The 18,001-nt window shown below is 35.2% G+C and overlaps 1 pseudogene; it reads right to left on the bottom strand.

Moving 5' to 3' along the window:
• Window positions 1–18,001, bottom strand: part of LOC109677075 (integrin beta-1-like) — a 39,655-nt pseudogene that overhangs the window by 11,575 nt on the left and 10,079 nt on the right.

Below are 18,001 nucleotides of genomic sequence, written 5' to 3'. Positions count from 1 at the left end.
TCATGTAAGCTACCATTGTACTTTTACCAAATTCTGTTCTCTCTCTTTTCTTCCCATAATTCTTATAATCTTGGTGATTGACAGAGATCCTGTTGAGACAAACTCCTCCATGTTACTGCTCAGCAACTTCTTAAAAAAACACTTCCAGTTAGTCACTGCACTTCTCAGAGTCAGCATAATGAAGTGTTAATTAAAGTCATGTTTTTAGTAACTTTTGGTAAAACGGCACTTAAAATCCACAAAAATAACAAAACTGGACACTTGTAGAAAATAAATGCACTTACTCCGCAAATGGCAACCTGCATGATCAAATCAAATCCACCTTCTGGAGAATCCAGGTTCCCAGGCATGTGCTGTTTAACAACAAGTACATTATAAATTTCTCCTTTATCAGTAAGACTGAGCACATTTTTGAAGCTGAATGGGTTGATGTAGTTCTCTTCACTTGTTCAAGGGTTCCTGAGCTGTGCTGGTGTTGTATTAATACAATACCACAATACAACACAGTTTTTTCCACAAATGAGCCAAAACCTGACAAGAAAAAATGTACATGGTCAGATGAATCTACAGACAAACTTGCATTTTTTAAAAAAGTATGTTATCTACCACATGAAAGTTTCTATGAACTGAATGTCTAATACTAATTAGTAATGAAATAATAATTAGTAATGAAATACAATCTGGGGTACTTGACAGGTTTATAAAATAAATTAAGAGATGAATGGAAAACAATTGGGCATTTCATTATCCTAGAGGCAAAATTTGTGTCAAATTACATACAGTACACATTGACAGATAAAAAGGAGTCACAAAATATATTAGATGAATGATAGTAGTATCAGTTTCCTCTCAGAAAAAGACTAAAAACTGGCCTATTTATCTCATACATATGTAGTAAAGAACAAAGAAAAAAATCACAAAAGGACTTTGAGAAGTGTTATACATAAGAAAATTATTAATTTTTCAAATGCTCATACCAATTCAGAAGTATGAAGTAATCCTCCTCATTTCATTCATCAGATCAGTTCCAAGACTTTTTACATTTTCCAGATCATCTTTCATTGAATATGAGGGTTCCATAAGATAGTAAAGATCAGTGGGTTAATCTTCAGCTCTATTGAATTTTAATGTAAATATATTTGACTCCCCTAACAAAACAGAGATTAGAAAATGAAATTAGCTTGCTAGCAATCAAAAGCAGATGAGAAAAACCAAATGGAGATAATTTACACAGTAAACACTATAAAATGAAATGAACTAAGTGTACATTTTTTTACAGACCTGAAGATTCTATAAGTAATTCTATAAATCTGTCCTCAATTTCATTCATATTAAAGGCTTGGCCCCCAGGTTGGCACTATTGATAGGAACTTTTGAACAGGTAGTTCCTAGAGGGAGAGTTTATGTCACTGGAAAGGACTGTGGGGTGGGGGAGGGAGAGATAGAGAGAGCCTCCTCCCTACCCATCTCCTGAATGAGGTGAGTAGTGTGTTCCACTGAGTGCTACCACCGTGATGTGCCACCTGTCACAAACCCAAGGCAATAGGAGCCACGTAATCATGGACTGAAACATCCAGAGTACATCATTTCTCTTTATAAAGTGGTTATTTCCAGTAGTTGTTGTAGTACTGGAAACACTAACAAATTGCTAACTATGAGACAGGTAAACAAATACAAAAAACACCATGAATTGACCAGGGAAAGCAAGACTCAGCACATCATAGGGCACAACTGACATTTCATATATATAATTTCAAGAGAGAAATCTGTTCTTTGTATAATACACCACTACAGTATACAAGTGAATAACTTAATCTTATTTTTATTTAAGAAAATGTGGCAAAAACTTATTTTAAAATAAGAGATTAGTTAAGAAGCTACAGAAAAAAAATCCAAGGAGATGATGAAACTCTGAACAAAACAATGAGGAAGGAGAAAAAGAAAGATAAAAGAGATGTTAAATGTGATACATTTACAAAATATAGGGGCTGAGCATGCAGTTCAAGGGTACAGCACTGCTGCACACATAAGGCCCTGGGTTGGATTTCCTGCACTTTAAATCAAAACAAACATAACAAAACAAAAAACTTAGGAAATATAGGAGAAAATGATCTTTGGATGAAAAATTATTACTTTTAATGTGTAGATTTTCACTTATGGATTTCTAGTAGGCAGCTAGAGAAACAGGTACTGAGCTCAAGGAAGTCTGTGGTTGCAGCAAATAGTTTTCAAATACATGAGAGGAAAACCAGCTTTTAAATGATCTTCAGAAAGAAAAGAGAAAACAAGATGCAAAACGTAAACTGGAGAACAATGGTAAGCAATGAGAAAACAAGTAGGAGTGATGCCACGGGAGCTGAAAGCATCTTTAGAAGCTCAAAGCATCATCTGAGTCAGAAAGGTTTAAAAATAATAAAATAAGAACTGGGTAGTGGCCTGAGAGGTAGTGACTACCTAGCAATGAAAGGCCCTGAGTTCAAACCTCAGTACTTCCAATATGACAAAAAAATTATAAATTCAATAATAATAAATGTAGGTAGCTAAATACTGAAATGAATGGTCCCATAGATCCCAGATGAGGATCCCATCGATCTGGGGTCCCAGGTGACTGTGGCACTCTGCTGGAGCAAGTGTGAAGTGGACACCTCACTGCACAAGCTGAAGAGTAGATTGACAGGGAGCACATACTATTCTCCTGAGAGAAATGATGGCATCAAGAAAGACAGAAAGAGGGCCTATTTCTTTATGTGGACTATCACAGGTACTTAAAGAACTATTACTTAAAAGTACCAAACTAACACAAAGGAAACAAGTAGGTAAAAATGTTGCTTTTGTATTATGAAATTATAGTAGAAGATGGACACAATTATTTTAAAAACTCATTAGACTCAAGTCTCAATAATACTTTCTGACATTAGGTATCTGCTAGTATCTGACATTAGGTAATTTGCTTCTGACATTAGGCAACACAGCATTATTCAAGGTATATTTTACAAATTGTTAAGTCTGCTAAAACTTTCCAAAATTGAATCTATTCTGCATCTTTTAGTTACCAGTACACAAGCGAAAATGAGCCCTCTATAGAAGCTGATTAAAAGGCTTGCATAAAGGTTGTGCCAAAAACTCAAATATGAGGCTGGAGGTGTATTTCTGTACCTGATCATAATTGCAAAACCAACTGCTGTGGTTGGATCTGAGTAATATCTTTTGGCTGGAGCTTCTCTGCTGTTCTTTGGTATTGGTGACATTTTTATTTTTCTTTATGTTTTTGGAGCCTTGGGGATTTTCTATGTCATCTGAATGGCAACCCTTCTTTTGTAAGGCTTCTAAATCATCACATTATGCAGAAGTAGGCATTCCTCCTTGTAAAAATGTATAAATGATATATAAAATATTGTTCCCAAAAAGTGCAATAGTCAAACTGTTTTTACATAATAAAAATTATAAATAGATAATTTACAAAAATCAAATGATTTCTAATGTACTTAAATTATGGCTTTTACACACAATGTTCTACTCATTAAAATCATAGTAAGTGCTTTTGGTTAAAAACAAGCAGAATCAATTCTAAAGTAGTACCTTTCCCAGGACTGCCCTAAGTGTATATAATTTTAATGTTCCATGTTCATTATGAGAGTATCTAAGCATTAACTATATTTCTTCACTGAAATTACTTCTCAAGCAAGGTTAACAGCTATTAGCAATATAAATGCCCGAATATCAAATGATATTTTGGTAATAACTTCCCTTAGAAAAAAGTCCTTACCATGTCTTTTTTACATAGTACTTTTTTACATAGTACTCACTCCTTTCATAGTATTTTTAACAGCCCAGTGTTTAGAGAAACCATACTAGCCTAAATACATCTCAAGTACTGGTGGCATTTTAAAAACAGAGACAAAGAAATTAAACAAACAGTAATTATTCTCAAAAGTTTCAAAATATTTAAAGTATTTTCTACTATTGTAGAGAAGATTTTTAAATTTTATATTGAAAAGTTTTGAAGTCCAAATGATATGCAGATAGATACTTATGGCATGGGAATAAATTTCCAATAATGACATAAAGTCAAAATGTACTATACCTCAAATAACTTAGATGAAAATAAAAATTTTATCTGACAGAGAAATATGTTACTAAAGACAAAAATGCTACTATTACAGATGTAAAGATTTTGAACACAAGTGTTTCATGAAATGTGAAAGTACACTCAAAAACACTAATGACATTAAGTACAGTACTATTCATAATAAATTTCATGGTGTATAATTTGACTACAGATATTAAAGAACACACCATAGCTTTTGTTAGTAATTTTATAAGGAAAATGCAACAATCATGAGAACATTTATGAGCATCAATCCAGAAACAGCTGAAAGAGAAAGAAAGTGAAAGGATAAGTGGGTCAAAACTGTACTATTTTTATTTATTATCAAACTTAAATTACTACCAAAGCACAAGATCCTGCTAAATTACTCATTTCAAATATTAGCCAATCCAAAAAACCTTAAAGTCATAAACCCAAATAAAATTTCACTATGCATAGCCAAAAAACCTTAATCATGGAATTGTGCCCCATAATTTTAAAAACTCATTAGACTCAAGTCTCAATAATACTTTCTGACTTCAAGTAAATTTGTTTCTGACATTAGGAAATACAGTATTATTCAAAGTATGTTTTACAAGCTTTGTAGCTTCAAAGGCTACATATTAAAGAACAGTTGGCTAGGATAGCCTTTAACTACAAGTTATAGTTATATTGTATGTATGGCCCCATACAATGGAAGTTGATAACAGCAGCTACCACTTATTTGAAACCTTGTGTGCAAAACTGTATTGTTAACATTATTAAATTCTACTTGAAACAACACATAAGAAAGAGTTATCCTTATTTCCCAGAAGAAAACGAAGACCTTCCGTTAGATAAGCCTTGCTACAGAAAAACCCACAATACACATTCTCTGCACTGTAGCTAGTTTAACCCCAGTACCATTTGAGGACAGCAGAAAATGTCATTAGAAAAACTCTGAAATAAAAACGTCTCATTTTATCTTTCAATGATCACACTAGCTGCCATTTCTGACATTTGAACATTTACATCTATATTTAGACACTTGTAATTTGGGTTCAAAAGCCTGGGTGAAGATAATCAATAAACCTTCTGATTTCTAGTATAAGTTATTCTTTCTGTTTATTATTTTTAAGACCTCAAATTGACTCCTCACATCCTGCTCTGATGTATTCATTCAAATATTCACTCATTGAAAATTCAGGAAGCATTATTTATAAGGTACCATGTTAGGCAAGGTAGTTTTTTTAAGTGATTAAATTCAAACCCTAACTTCAAGGGTTTATAGTAGTTTGCAAATCAACTCTGTCAGTTTAAAACAAATACAATTAAGGTTAATTTATACCTTCCCTAACCAAAAAGGAGGGAGGGAAACTAAATGAGTATCACTTTCTTTAAAATTATCCAATACAAATTTAATAAGTGCCACAAAGATATGTTACATACTTGTAAGCATACACTAGTAGCCATGCTAAAAGGAAAGAAGGGAAGGGAGTAAAATAGAACCTAGCAGTGGGTGTTGATGGCTCACGCCCTTAATCCTTGCTACTCAGGAGGCAGAGATCAAGAGGATCATGGTTTAAAGCCAGCCAGGACAAATAGTTCCAGAGACCCTATCTTGAAAAAAACCCTCACAAAAAGGAGTGGTGGAGTAGCTCAAATTGTAGGCCCTGAGTTCAAGGCTCAGTACCACCAAAAAAAAAAAAGAGAGAAAAGTAGGCTGGAGGTGTCATTCATGCAGTAGAGCACCTGCTTTGCAAGTTCAAAATACTGACTTTACAACCCAGGACATAGCATGCATAAGGCCCTATGTTTGATCTCAAGCACAATAGGAAATAAGAAAGTTTAAGCCAGATGTGGTGGAATACACCTATAATCCCAGCACTTGGAGGCCAAGACAAGAGAATCTTGAGTTCAGGCCCACGTGGGAAATAAAAGTGATACCCTGTCTAAAATTTTAAAAAGGAGAGAAACAAAATTAACTTGATGATCAACATATTTATTTAAATTATAATAATTTATCATTTGAATATTTTTTTTAATCCAAGTCTTTAAAATCTGGCATGTTTTGTGATTTAGGCAGTTCTCAATTTGTAACACCCACCTTTTAAGGGTTCAATAGCCACCTGTGCCTGGTGGCCAATGTGTTCAACAGCCCTCACACATTAGCCAATAAAATTGATTCAAGTGAAAATTCATATACAGTATTTCCCAAGGATACAGCATTGGACAACACTTAATAATCAGAGAATAAATGGAATGGATGCAAGCAATCTTATTTACTGAATTTGTGCTCTACCCATCCACAATTTGGACCTGCTTGTATACCTTCTCCATGTGATTTAACATTTGCTTTTAAACATTTATTTTTATCTGTTAGGAAAAAAGAAAAATAAGCCACTTCACTTGAACTTTCAGAAGAAAAAAGTGAAAAAATCAATATCACAATGGCAAATGATACAATATTCATAAAATCTCTACATGAATAGTCTGACCTAATTTCCAAGCTAAACCAAACCTATCTCAAGAGAATACTGATAATTTCAAATCACGTTAGCACTCAAAGTCATGAAAGGACATAGTTCTCTTGTCTTTAATAAAAAAAACTAGGTTCTATTAATCTACCTAAACATTTATCACGATATTCAAAGGCACACTCTCAGAATCTATCATTTTAAATGATCGTAAATGTAAGAAGTTTTCAAACAACTTGGTAAACATTATTTATTTTCACATGATTCATGTACCTTGCCCACATTGGTTTTTACTGGATTTTTGCACATATTAAAGAAGTTAAACTTTGTTTAGTTTTCTATCTTGTTTATAGTGTTCTGACATCAAATATTGTGTTGTTGCTAATTTAACATATTTTAAACTTATAAATACTTTCTTTATAGTTTCTTCCTTCACATTTGCATGTGGTAACCCCTATTCAAGGTGAAATAATTCTAATTCAATGTACTTTTGGAGATGTGTAGAGAACAACTGGGCACCATGTTTCCAAATATGAATGCACCATAGTTTACACAAAATTAAACAGATCTGCAGCTTTATTTTCACTGCTCATCTACATATGCCAACATTTTGTAAGACTTATTTATCAAAGAACAAGAACATCTTCTAAAAAGTCCACTTCTGGTTTCTGTTTTTACACAGTAACAGTTCAAAATCCACCATTTTGCACATTTACTTTAATTGCTGAATACATTGCATGCTTTTGCTTTCCCTCTGTTCTCTTCAACACTCTCAAAATCCTTGTGTAATCTATCATTCTCCCATTTCACTACCCTCATTCTGGATGGCAGGAACCTGATCATGAGGCCCTGTAAAGCCTCTTGAAAGAAGCCTGATCACTACCCATGGGAGACAGCACCAGTACAGGGTTTTCAAAAGAAGTACCATGAGTTTGTTGATTATTCAGATCATAAAAAGGGTAGCTGTGGTGAAGCATATCCACAGCCCCACCTATGAGGCCAGTCTGAACAAAAATTAGACAGACCTTATCTCAAAAAAAAAAAAAAAAAAGCTGGCCATGTGGGCCCAGGAGATGGAGGTAAAAGGTCGCAGATGGAGACAAACTGGGAAAAAGCATGAGACCCTATCTGAAAAACAAATTAATAAAAGGAAAAGGATTAGAGGGGCATGTCTCCAGTAAGTAGCAGAGGCCCCGAGTTCAATCTCTAGGATTACAACCACCACCAATAATAATAATAATGCCTATGAAGATTTGGTATGTGTTTTAGAATCTCTATGGGAAATACTAGGTAATAAATACTTTGTATATTAAATAGACCACTGTAACATGTAATCATTAGGTTAATTAACTGTTTTCTCTGAATCAGTTTTCACAGTTTCAAAATTCAATTCATACCCTACCAAATTTGTTCAAAAATGCCTATGACCATATGTTGCTAAATCTCCCACTTAACTATTTGCTGTCTTGAAGCAGCGCCCAACCTAACAGTTATGCGGAAGTACCTGCCCCTCCTACAAAAATAGAAAATGAAAAGGCCAGGATATGGAATCCTGAACCTGTAATCCCAGGACTCAGAAGGCAGGAGCATCACAAGTTTAGAAGGAGCTTCAACTTATCTCAAAAAAGTAAAAAAGAAAGAATACCAAAGAGGTTTAGCTTAAGTAGTTGTCAAAAAATTATATATATATATAATTATATATAAAACATATATTATATATATTGATATATTATATATGTAAATATATACAAATTCGAACAATATAATATGAACTAGTAAGAGAAAAAAAAAGCTTTCCAACCTAACAAACCCTACAGCAGATGGCTGAGAAAAACTAACTCATAGCTTTGTACACTGGTATAATTGTTCTAAATAGTGTGGCAGCCTGGGTAAAACTACTATTAAAATGTTTCTATCCTCTAACTTAATTTGGTAGATATTTGCCTTAGGATAAAGGAAAAATTCAACATATAAAAGGGAATAGTGAAAAATATAAAAGGTAGTACACAAACACACATTAAATTCAGTACTCTAGTACATTTACAATTGGAAAAAGGCAAAAATCCTGTGTAATAGGAAATAGGCAACTCAAACTGCATCAACTTTATGGACCATTAGCCAGTCATAAAAATAATAAAATGGGCAAAGGTGCCAGAGGCTCACACCTGTAATCCTAGCTACTCAGGATGTAGTTATCAGGAGGATCATTGTTCAAAGCCAGCTTATGCAAATAGTTCATGAGACCCTATCTTGAAAAAAACCTAACACAATAAAAGGGCTTGCGGAGTAGAGGGCTCAAGTGGTAGTGTGCCTACCTAACAACCGTGAGGCCCTGAGTTTAAAAATCAGTACCACCTCCCAAAAAATAACTAAAAATAAAATGCAGCCGACCCATGCCTATAATCCCAACTCATTGGAGAGAAAAGATAAGAGCATGGCACTTAAGGATGGCCCTCAAAGCCGGCACTCAGATCCTATCTTAAAACGAGTCAAGTGTGGTAACATATGCATATAATCACAGCTACTTGGGAGGCGGGGTAAAAAGGATCATGTCTGTGGCCTTCTGAATTAAAAGCACAAGACCCTACCTAAAATTCAAACCAAAAGCAAAAGGACTGGGGGGTCACTCAAGTGGTAGAGTGCCTGCTTCACAGATGCGAGACCCTGAGGTTCAATCTCCAGTGCTGCCAATAAATAAATAACATGCAGCAATATTAAAAGTTACATAGAATAATTCTGGATGCAAAGTATACATTAACAGGGGAGGAATGTAAGATAATAACATACAAACATATAAGGCAATCAAACAGACCTGCAGATGAAAGATACTTACATGTGCAATATAAAGACAATGGGGTTTTTTAACTCTTACACTGTTTTCCTCTTTTATTTTTGCTTTTTTTAGGAGGGGAGTGGAAGTGAGGTTTGAGCTCAGGGCTTTGCACTTTGTAAGCAGTCACTCAACACTTGAATCACACCTCCAGTTCATTTTGCTCTGGTTATTTTGGAAATGGGGTCTTGCTCTGGCCTCAAACCACTGTTCTCCTGATTGTAGTCTCCCAGGTAGCTAGAATTGTAGGCACTCTTTTTTACTTTCTTAATGAAAACTATTATATCAGTTTATTTTTCCCTTGGTAAATTTCTTTGGGTAAGAAAAAAGCTGATTAAATTCCACGTTAACACTGAATATTTCTTTTTAAAATCCTCCGTCATCAAGGGCTTACTTCCCAAGAAACTGTTCCCACAGCTGGAGAGTGCTTTAAAGTCTGACCCAAGCAACCCTGGGATTCTTGTGCTTCATCTGCTCAATGTTGGCTTCCCAGAGACAAAAGTTAAAAATAACTTGCATAGTCATGTACTTCACAATTGGACTTATACAGAAAATTCTCTTATGTCTTGAGATTATGATTTTGCCTGTACATTACTTGTGACCTCAACCCAGTGACAGACAAAAGCTGAGAATCACAGAAGTATGAAATGGTAGCAATTCACTTTTCAAAGGCTGAGTAAAAGGCTTAAAGTAATAAATCTATGGTCTGTTATTATAAGCAATTCAAATAATGTGTTTAATTCTGAAGCTGTGAAGTACAGGGGGTGGCACAGAAACTCCTGAGGAAATCAACACTTCACTATGATAAATGGAGCATCTGGGAGGTTTCCATACAAAGTGAACTGTACAAATATTTGTCCCATAAAAGAACTGCCATGTGTCTATCCAGGGTACTGTAATGAACACTGGACTTCCTTGAAAAGTCTCTCAAAACATCACACAAGTCAGAGAATCACACTAAATAAAAGCCACTAGGAACAAAACGTTTCCTAATATTCTGAGGCTGCATGATTATAGACCATTAACAGCAGTGTGACATGTTTCTCCTTCTTTAGATCTGACAAGCCAAACAATCCTCTGAAACCTTCTGAAACACTGGAAGAGTGCCAAGGCAAGAATCAGGCAAAACAAGGCTCCAGGGTTAAAGAACAGCTGAGAGAATAAGGACAGTGCTGAAAACAGCTTAAGGACAGATGTCAACTCTCCCACAAAAACCAGAAAAGGCTGTCACGGGTTTGTGGTGTTTAATAAAGGCCAGGTTTCAGGGAAATGAAGAAGCAACAGGTGACCACAAATCAGAATGAAGACCTATAGGGAAAATGGAGCTTACAGTAATTAAGAATGAAGGAACTATGGGGATGGGGAGACACAAATGAGAGTAGTCATGAAGGCAGCAAGCAGCAGATGGTGAAGAAGTAAGAGAGTCCCTTGGCTGCCCCATCACTCCTGACAGTCTCTGGAAGATACCAGAACCCTGCTCATGTGTGTGTGTGGTGGGGTAGTGGAGTAAGGAAAGATGCCCAAACTCCTGCACCTCACAATCTCCTCAGGTAGCACTTCTCAGTGTATCCTTGGGTTTGCCTGGAGATTCTCCTCAGCCTGACAATCACAACCTTGACATGGCAGCTCCTGTTCTCAGATGGTTCCTGTGATGAAAAAATGGTCTAAGAAGTTGCCTATTCATGGCATTCCACATAAGATAACTTAGTAGGAGGACAGAACAGGGGAGATGCTACTCAGATTCTACCCTAATCCTATCAGTGTTTCATTTTCATAGCCAGAGTTCTAGAAAAAGTTGTTTAAACTGGTCTCCATTTGCTAGCCACCTCCTTTCTCCTCAACCTACTGCAGTTAATGGACAGTCACTACCTGCATGTGAACTGATCCTGAAAAAGAACTCTACCTGGGCCTTATCTTACTATCTGCATTCATTCATTCATTTGTCTATAATAGGCACTTGAGGAAAAATTCTTTAGTTTGCCACCAAAGGTTTTACACAAACTGTATTTAACAAAATCCACCCTTCTTTCTTAACATGTCCCCTCCCTTGGACCCAACTGGTTTCCTCTCTATGTCTCTGGGGGTCTTCCTCAGGCAGATATGTCAGCTTTTGTGCCATATCAGGAAATATAACCATTTCTGCCTCAAGTAACTTTAAGTCTAGTACAAAGGTAAAAAACACAATTGCAATATGATGTAATGGATTCTATAATGAAGGCTGGACACAGTGCAATGAGGACACAGTAATCTGTCTGTGAAAATTCACAGGCTTCATGGAGATGGCAGGCTTTCAGCAAGAATGGAAGACACATAGGAGACAGGAAGATAAAAGAAGCTGTTCCAGGCCAAGGTCTCCCTGAGAGGAGTAACTGTGACTATGTTCTAATCTTATGTCTAATACAAAAGTCTGGGTGCTTCCTCCACCCTCAAGTTGGAATTCTTGGTCTAATAGTTTCTCTCCCTGCAGAAAAAAGTCTTTGATAAAAATGTATTTCTAGGTTTTGTAGTTATATCTTATTGGTGAGCTAAGTTACTTTATTTTTATAAATTTCTATCCTAAGTATAAATTATATTATTTTAAAATATTAAAAATAATCTTGACATACTTAAGTTTTTCTGAGACTTAAATAATGAGTTGGAAACAGCAGGAACAAGAGCAGGCAATCTGGAGAAGCCAAGTTACACAGAGCTTTATGAGCACTCTGTGCTGAAGGAATTAGAGACTATCCTATAAACTGTAGGAAAAGTCAAAAAACTGGGATAGGATAACAAGATGACTAAGTATATGTGGCAGGAAAATAGTGAGGTACAGAATGGGTTGCAAGATAGAAGCTTAGAAGATGGGGAAAAAATTTACTGAAGAAGTTTATGCTAGAGGAGACATACAGCCATGTATTTTGGTGCACCCCTGTAATTCCAGCACTTGGGGAGATAAGCCAGAAGAAGCATGAGTTTGAGGCCAACCTGGGTGGTTCTATCTCAAAAAAGAAAAAAGGAACATGCCAGAATTTATGCAGTGCACAAACTGAAAACAAGTAAGTGATGACAAAGGGAGGTACCTGGCCTCTGATATGTGCTTGTATGAGAAACGGTGAGAGAAGGAAAGGAATCTAGAATAACAACCATTATTTAAGTAAAGGATTGGGGCATAGGAAAGTAGTTCAATGGCAGTGTACTTGCATAGTGTACATAAGGCCCCAGGGTTCAATCTCCAGCACCAGAAGAAATCACAGGAAAGGGAATGCAGCTATGGGAGGAAATGATGCATTTTGTATTAGAAATGTGGAAGTGAAATGCCTTCATGAATTCTAAGGAAGTCACCCACTGGAAGATGAAGACACCTTGGTCTGGATATCACAAGATAAGTCAGGGTTAGAGATAGAGACACAACAGATGTCATTATTAGATGGTAAATGAAACTATGGAAATGGCAGATTGGAAGAGGTAAATACACAGAGAAAAAAAAAAAGACAACTGACTATTCCAGGCCTCTCTGGAGCAAAGAGGAATGGCATACACAGACCATATAGAATGTATTCCATGTACACAGGGCAACAGCTCTCTCCTCTAAAGCAGAACTGGGAGTCAGGTAGTTCTTTCTAACAGAGGAAATCAGGACAGAAAAGGAGGTGGGGCTGGAGTGGGAGGTACAAAAACTAGGAAGATGCAATTGCATTATAGAGCAATGCTGAGGGCTCAGCAGATACCAGATGACCTAATTCACAAAGGCACATTTGTAACACTTATCTAGCTCACTTGTAGCTATGTTGAATGTAGAGCTATGCAATTTGAGCATTTGAGGCTATGTAACATGCTTTCTAACAATTAAATTCCTAACAGTTTGTATGTAAAATAATAAAACAGCAAAACTTTAATGTTTTGTACAACATATTAGCAAATACAGTTATTTACAAAAGCTACTATCACAGACCACCACAGAAAACAATCCAGTTATGATTGGCTTCCAAATCATAGCTATGTTTGGTAAAATTTCTATTTGAAAAAATGCTGACAACCAATTTTGTAACAATACAACTGTCTTAATTAGAAAGTTTTACAAACAACTTAGATTAGGGTAACTATATAAAATCAAAAGAAGAAATATAAACTGTGGACTATCATTCTAAGTATAAGTTAATTTCCTAACATTATTTTCCAAAATTATTACAGAATTTTCATATACTACTTATCTCATTACCATGTTTTAATACAAATTATGCTTTAGAAACAAAGAAACAAGATTAATAACCTGCTATGACTCTATTTTGAATTATTTGCTTAGCTTATTTGACAATGATTTTATATTCTCACCTGGTTCTATATATTATTGCTTATATTTTTCCATTTGTATTTTAATAGAATATTCTTGAGCTTTTATGTAAAAGCATGTATATTCCAATTCTTTACATATAAATTCCATTTGATGCATTCTTAAAGAAATATTGTCCATTAACTGATTTATCATCTGCCACTTGATTCTAAAGCAAGTTGAAAGGACAAATATTCAAAAATAATTACACCTGAAATAATAAATATGTATTTATTTTCTTTAGGTTTGAGTTGTTGATTCTAGAGAAATGATAACTATATGAAATAAGATGTTTCAGTTTGGAATATTTATCACCAATACCAACTGCATTCAGTCTGAATCATGAAAATTTTGAACCTTTCCTTTTTGTTTTTGTGTGGAGGTAAAGTTTGAACTCAGGCCCCCACATCCACTATACAAATGCTTTGCCAATAACTTCAACCCCACTCTGAGTTATCCTTTTCCTGGTGCCTTTGTGATTGTATAATTCACAGAATAACAGATAATTCAAAATTTTAAAACAGAACAATGTAACACAAGAATAATTCAAGAAGATGGTATCATTTCTATATCCAAATTTTATTTTTCCTTCAAATACTGTTATTTTCTGCCAATCTGTCCTTAAAATATCTAATGATTCTCTAATGAAAATCATCATTCTGAAACATCAATTAAGTTATAATGATGATGGAAAATGAAATATTTGAGTGAGAAACAGATGCCATCTATCCCTTAGAAATCTACAAAACAAATTGCTAGAAGTAGAGGAAATAAACACAATATGTAAATCCAAAACATAATTTGTAGTGAGATGAATTGAAGCATATTACAGATAAATTAACCTGTGACAATAGAATGATTGTGGTAATTCTTCCTCAGAATCATAACTTAGTCTTTGTGCTGGCTCATGCCTATAACTTTGTACACTTTTTAAGTGTTTATAAAATTTAGAATTATTAAAATTAGACACAAGAAGGTAACATTAGATCTGATACCATTAAAATTGAGGAGATTATTAGGGAATGCTTTGAAAATGTATTGTGAAAATGTTTCAAAATCTGGAATAAATGGGTACTTTCTTGAAATATGTGACCTATCAAAATTGAACAAGGAAGATACAAATAACACAAACAGATCAACAGCAAGCAATGAGATTGAAATGGTAATCATGTTCTACTTAACAAAGAAAAACCTATGACCAGAAAATTCACCACTGAGTTGTATCAGACCTTGTAAGGAAGAACTAACAGCAATGCTTAAACTATGCCATAAAATACCAAAGGAATGCAAACTCATTTGATGAAAACAGGGTTAACAAAACTGGATGAGGATACAACAATAGAAAAAGCCTACAGGCTAAGATCTTTAATGAACATAGTTCCAAATGCTCATAAGAAAATGCTTACAAATAGAATTCAACAGCACATTAAAAAAACATACAAATGCAAGTTAAGTTCATGCCAGGGAGTCAAAGATTTCTGAATACATACAAGCAAATAAATGTAAACCAGCATATGAATAGAACCAAGAGCAAGAATCACATGATCATCTCAATAGGTGCAAATAAAATCCTTGAAAATATCCAACATTACTTCATGATAACAAATGCACCTGTTCACCCATGTTTAATGCAGCATTATTCACAATATCTATGCTATGGAAACAGCCAAGATGCCCTACTACTAATGAAAGGATTCAGAAAATGTGGTACTTACATATAATGGAATTCTATTCAGCCACAAGAAAGAATGAAATTTTGTGTTTTAGGTAAATGGATGAAACAGGAGAACATCTCAAGGGAAGTTAGCCAGATTCAGAAAGCCAAAAGCTGCATATTTTCTCTCATATGTGGAATGTATATCTAATACAAATGTAGCAGTATTATGAAAAACAAGAAATGCCAAGAGGAGTGTAAAAGAAGGAAGTTAAGGTGAATATGGTTGATGCACTCTCTATGCAAGAATGAATATAGAAATTTTAAACTGGTTGAAAACAGTAATAAGAAATGAACTATAGTAGAAAGAAGTAAAAGAGAGGAAATGAACCAAACTGGGTGGTAAAACATATATGCATGGAAGTGTCACAAGGAAAGCCCCTATGTAGCTAAATTAAACAAACAATATTGTCATTTTCTTTTCTTTTCTTTTGTGAATTTGGAGGACAGAAGGGAGGAACATGTCCTGCCTGGGGGGGAGGTGACTGATGCCAGTAGGAGGGGAAGAAAGTGCAGAATTGGAGTAAGGGGATGATTATGGTGTAAATACTGTGTACACATGAGTGAAAGAGGAAAAAAGATACCTGTTGAAACTATTTCTCCAATGGCAGAATGGGGAGGTAAAGGAGAATTGTGGAGACAGTGAGTTCAAGTATGATGTACTTGATATAATATAAGAATCTTCATCAATGCTACAATATACTCCAATCAGCACAACAATTAAGAATTAACCATGAAGAAACTAGTAATACATCACTTGTATTTTAACATAAAGATAAAAGATATATATGACAGACTCATAGCAAACAGTATAATGAATGTGGAAAACTGAAACACTACCTATAAAATCAGGAATGCATCAAGGGTGTCTAGTATCTTCATTCTTTTTCAATTCAGTGTTTGCTTTCCTAGCCAGACCAATAAGTCAAGAAAAAAAGTAAAAGGATACAAACAGAAAAGAAGTCAAACCTTCTTGATGGCACATATAATGAAAACCCTACATATACCATTGGACAACCCTTGTATCTGATAAGCACTTTTAGCAAACTCAAAGACAAAAAAAAATCAATATTCAAGAAAAGTTTTTTATATGTCAACAACAAAGTCACTAAAAAAGAAGTCTGGAAAGCAATCATATTCGCAAGGGTCTCAACAACTTCATTGGCATAAAATCAACCAAAGATGTTAAAGATCTCTACACTAAAAATTATCAGCACTTAAGAAGACACTAGAAAATGGAAAGAGCTGCCATGTGCATGTTCAGTGGAATAAATGTTGACAAAATAGTCATAATGCCAAAAATGATATGCAAATCCTGTTAAAGCCCCATCACAATTCAATTAACATCTGCAGAGATTTAGGAAAAACAATGTTAAAATTCATATGGAAGCACAAAAGACTTTAACTAGCCAAAGAAGTTTATAGTAAAAAGAGCAATGTTGGTGCTAGGCATCGTTGCCTATGTTTATAATCCCAGCTACTAAGGAGACAAAGATAGAGAAGATAATGGTTCAAGCCAGCCTGCACAAGAAGTTAGTGAGAGTCAATCTCAATAAATAAATTAGGTATGATGGGTGAGATCAGTGATCTCAAATACATGGGAGGTATAAGCAGTAGGATTGTGGTCTAAGTCTAGCCCCAAGTAAGCCTGAGAGACCCTGCCTGAAAAATAATTAAACCTAAAAGAGAGCTGGATGAATGGTTCAAGTGGTAGAGTTTCTACCTAGCAAGACCAAGGCCCTGAGTTAAAACACCAGTACCACCAAACATAGAGCAATGCTAGAGGGAGCAAAATCTTGAATTCAAATTATATTACAGAGCCATAGTGACAAAACCAGACACAAAGTCCCATGTAGAATAGAAGTTCTAGAAATAAGCCACAAAATATATTTCCATCTTATTTTTTATTCATATGTGCATACAATGTTTGGGTCATTTCTCCCCACATCTCCCTACCTCCTCCCTTACCCCCTCACCCTCTCACCCCCAACCCCTCACTACCAGGTGGAAACTTTTTGCCCTTATCTCTAATTTTGTTGAAGAGAGAATATAAGCAGTAATAGGAAGGACCAAGGGTTTTTGGTAGTTGAGATAAGGATAGCTATACAGGGAGTTGACTCGCATTGCTTTCCTGTGCATGTGTGTTACCTTCTAAAACTAACCTTTTCTGTAGTTCCTTGTTCCCTTCTCCTATTGGCCTCTGTCACTTTAAAATATCTGCATTAGTTTCTCTGCATTGAGGGCAACAAATGCTATCTAGTTTTTTGGGTGTCTTACCTACCCTCATACCTCCCAAGTGTGCTCTCTCTTTATTTGGGGATATACCCAAAAGAATGTGACTCAGGTTACTCCAGAGGCACTTGCACACCCATGTTTATTGCAGCACTATTCACAATTGCTAAGTTATGGAAACAGCCAAGATGCCCCACTACGGACGAATGGATTAAGAAAATGTGGTATTTAAACACAATGGAATTTTATGCAGCCATGAAGAAGAATGAAATGTTATCATTCACAGGTAAATGGATGGAACTAGAGAACATAATTCTGAGTGAGGTTAGTCTAGCGCAAAAGACCAAAAATCATATGTTCTCCCTCATATGCA

This window comes from Castor canadensis, chromosome 15, assembly GCF_047511655.1.
Source record: "Castor canadensis chromosome 15, mCasCan1.hap1v2, whole genome shotgun sequence".
In the NCBI taxonomy this organism is placed as follows: Eukaryota; Metazoa; Chordata; class Mammalia; order Rodentia; family Castoridae; genus Castor; species Castor canadensis.
The sequence above is the reverse complement of the archived record's forward strand: the minus strand, read 5'-3'. Positions and strand labels throughout refer to the sequence as shown.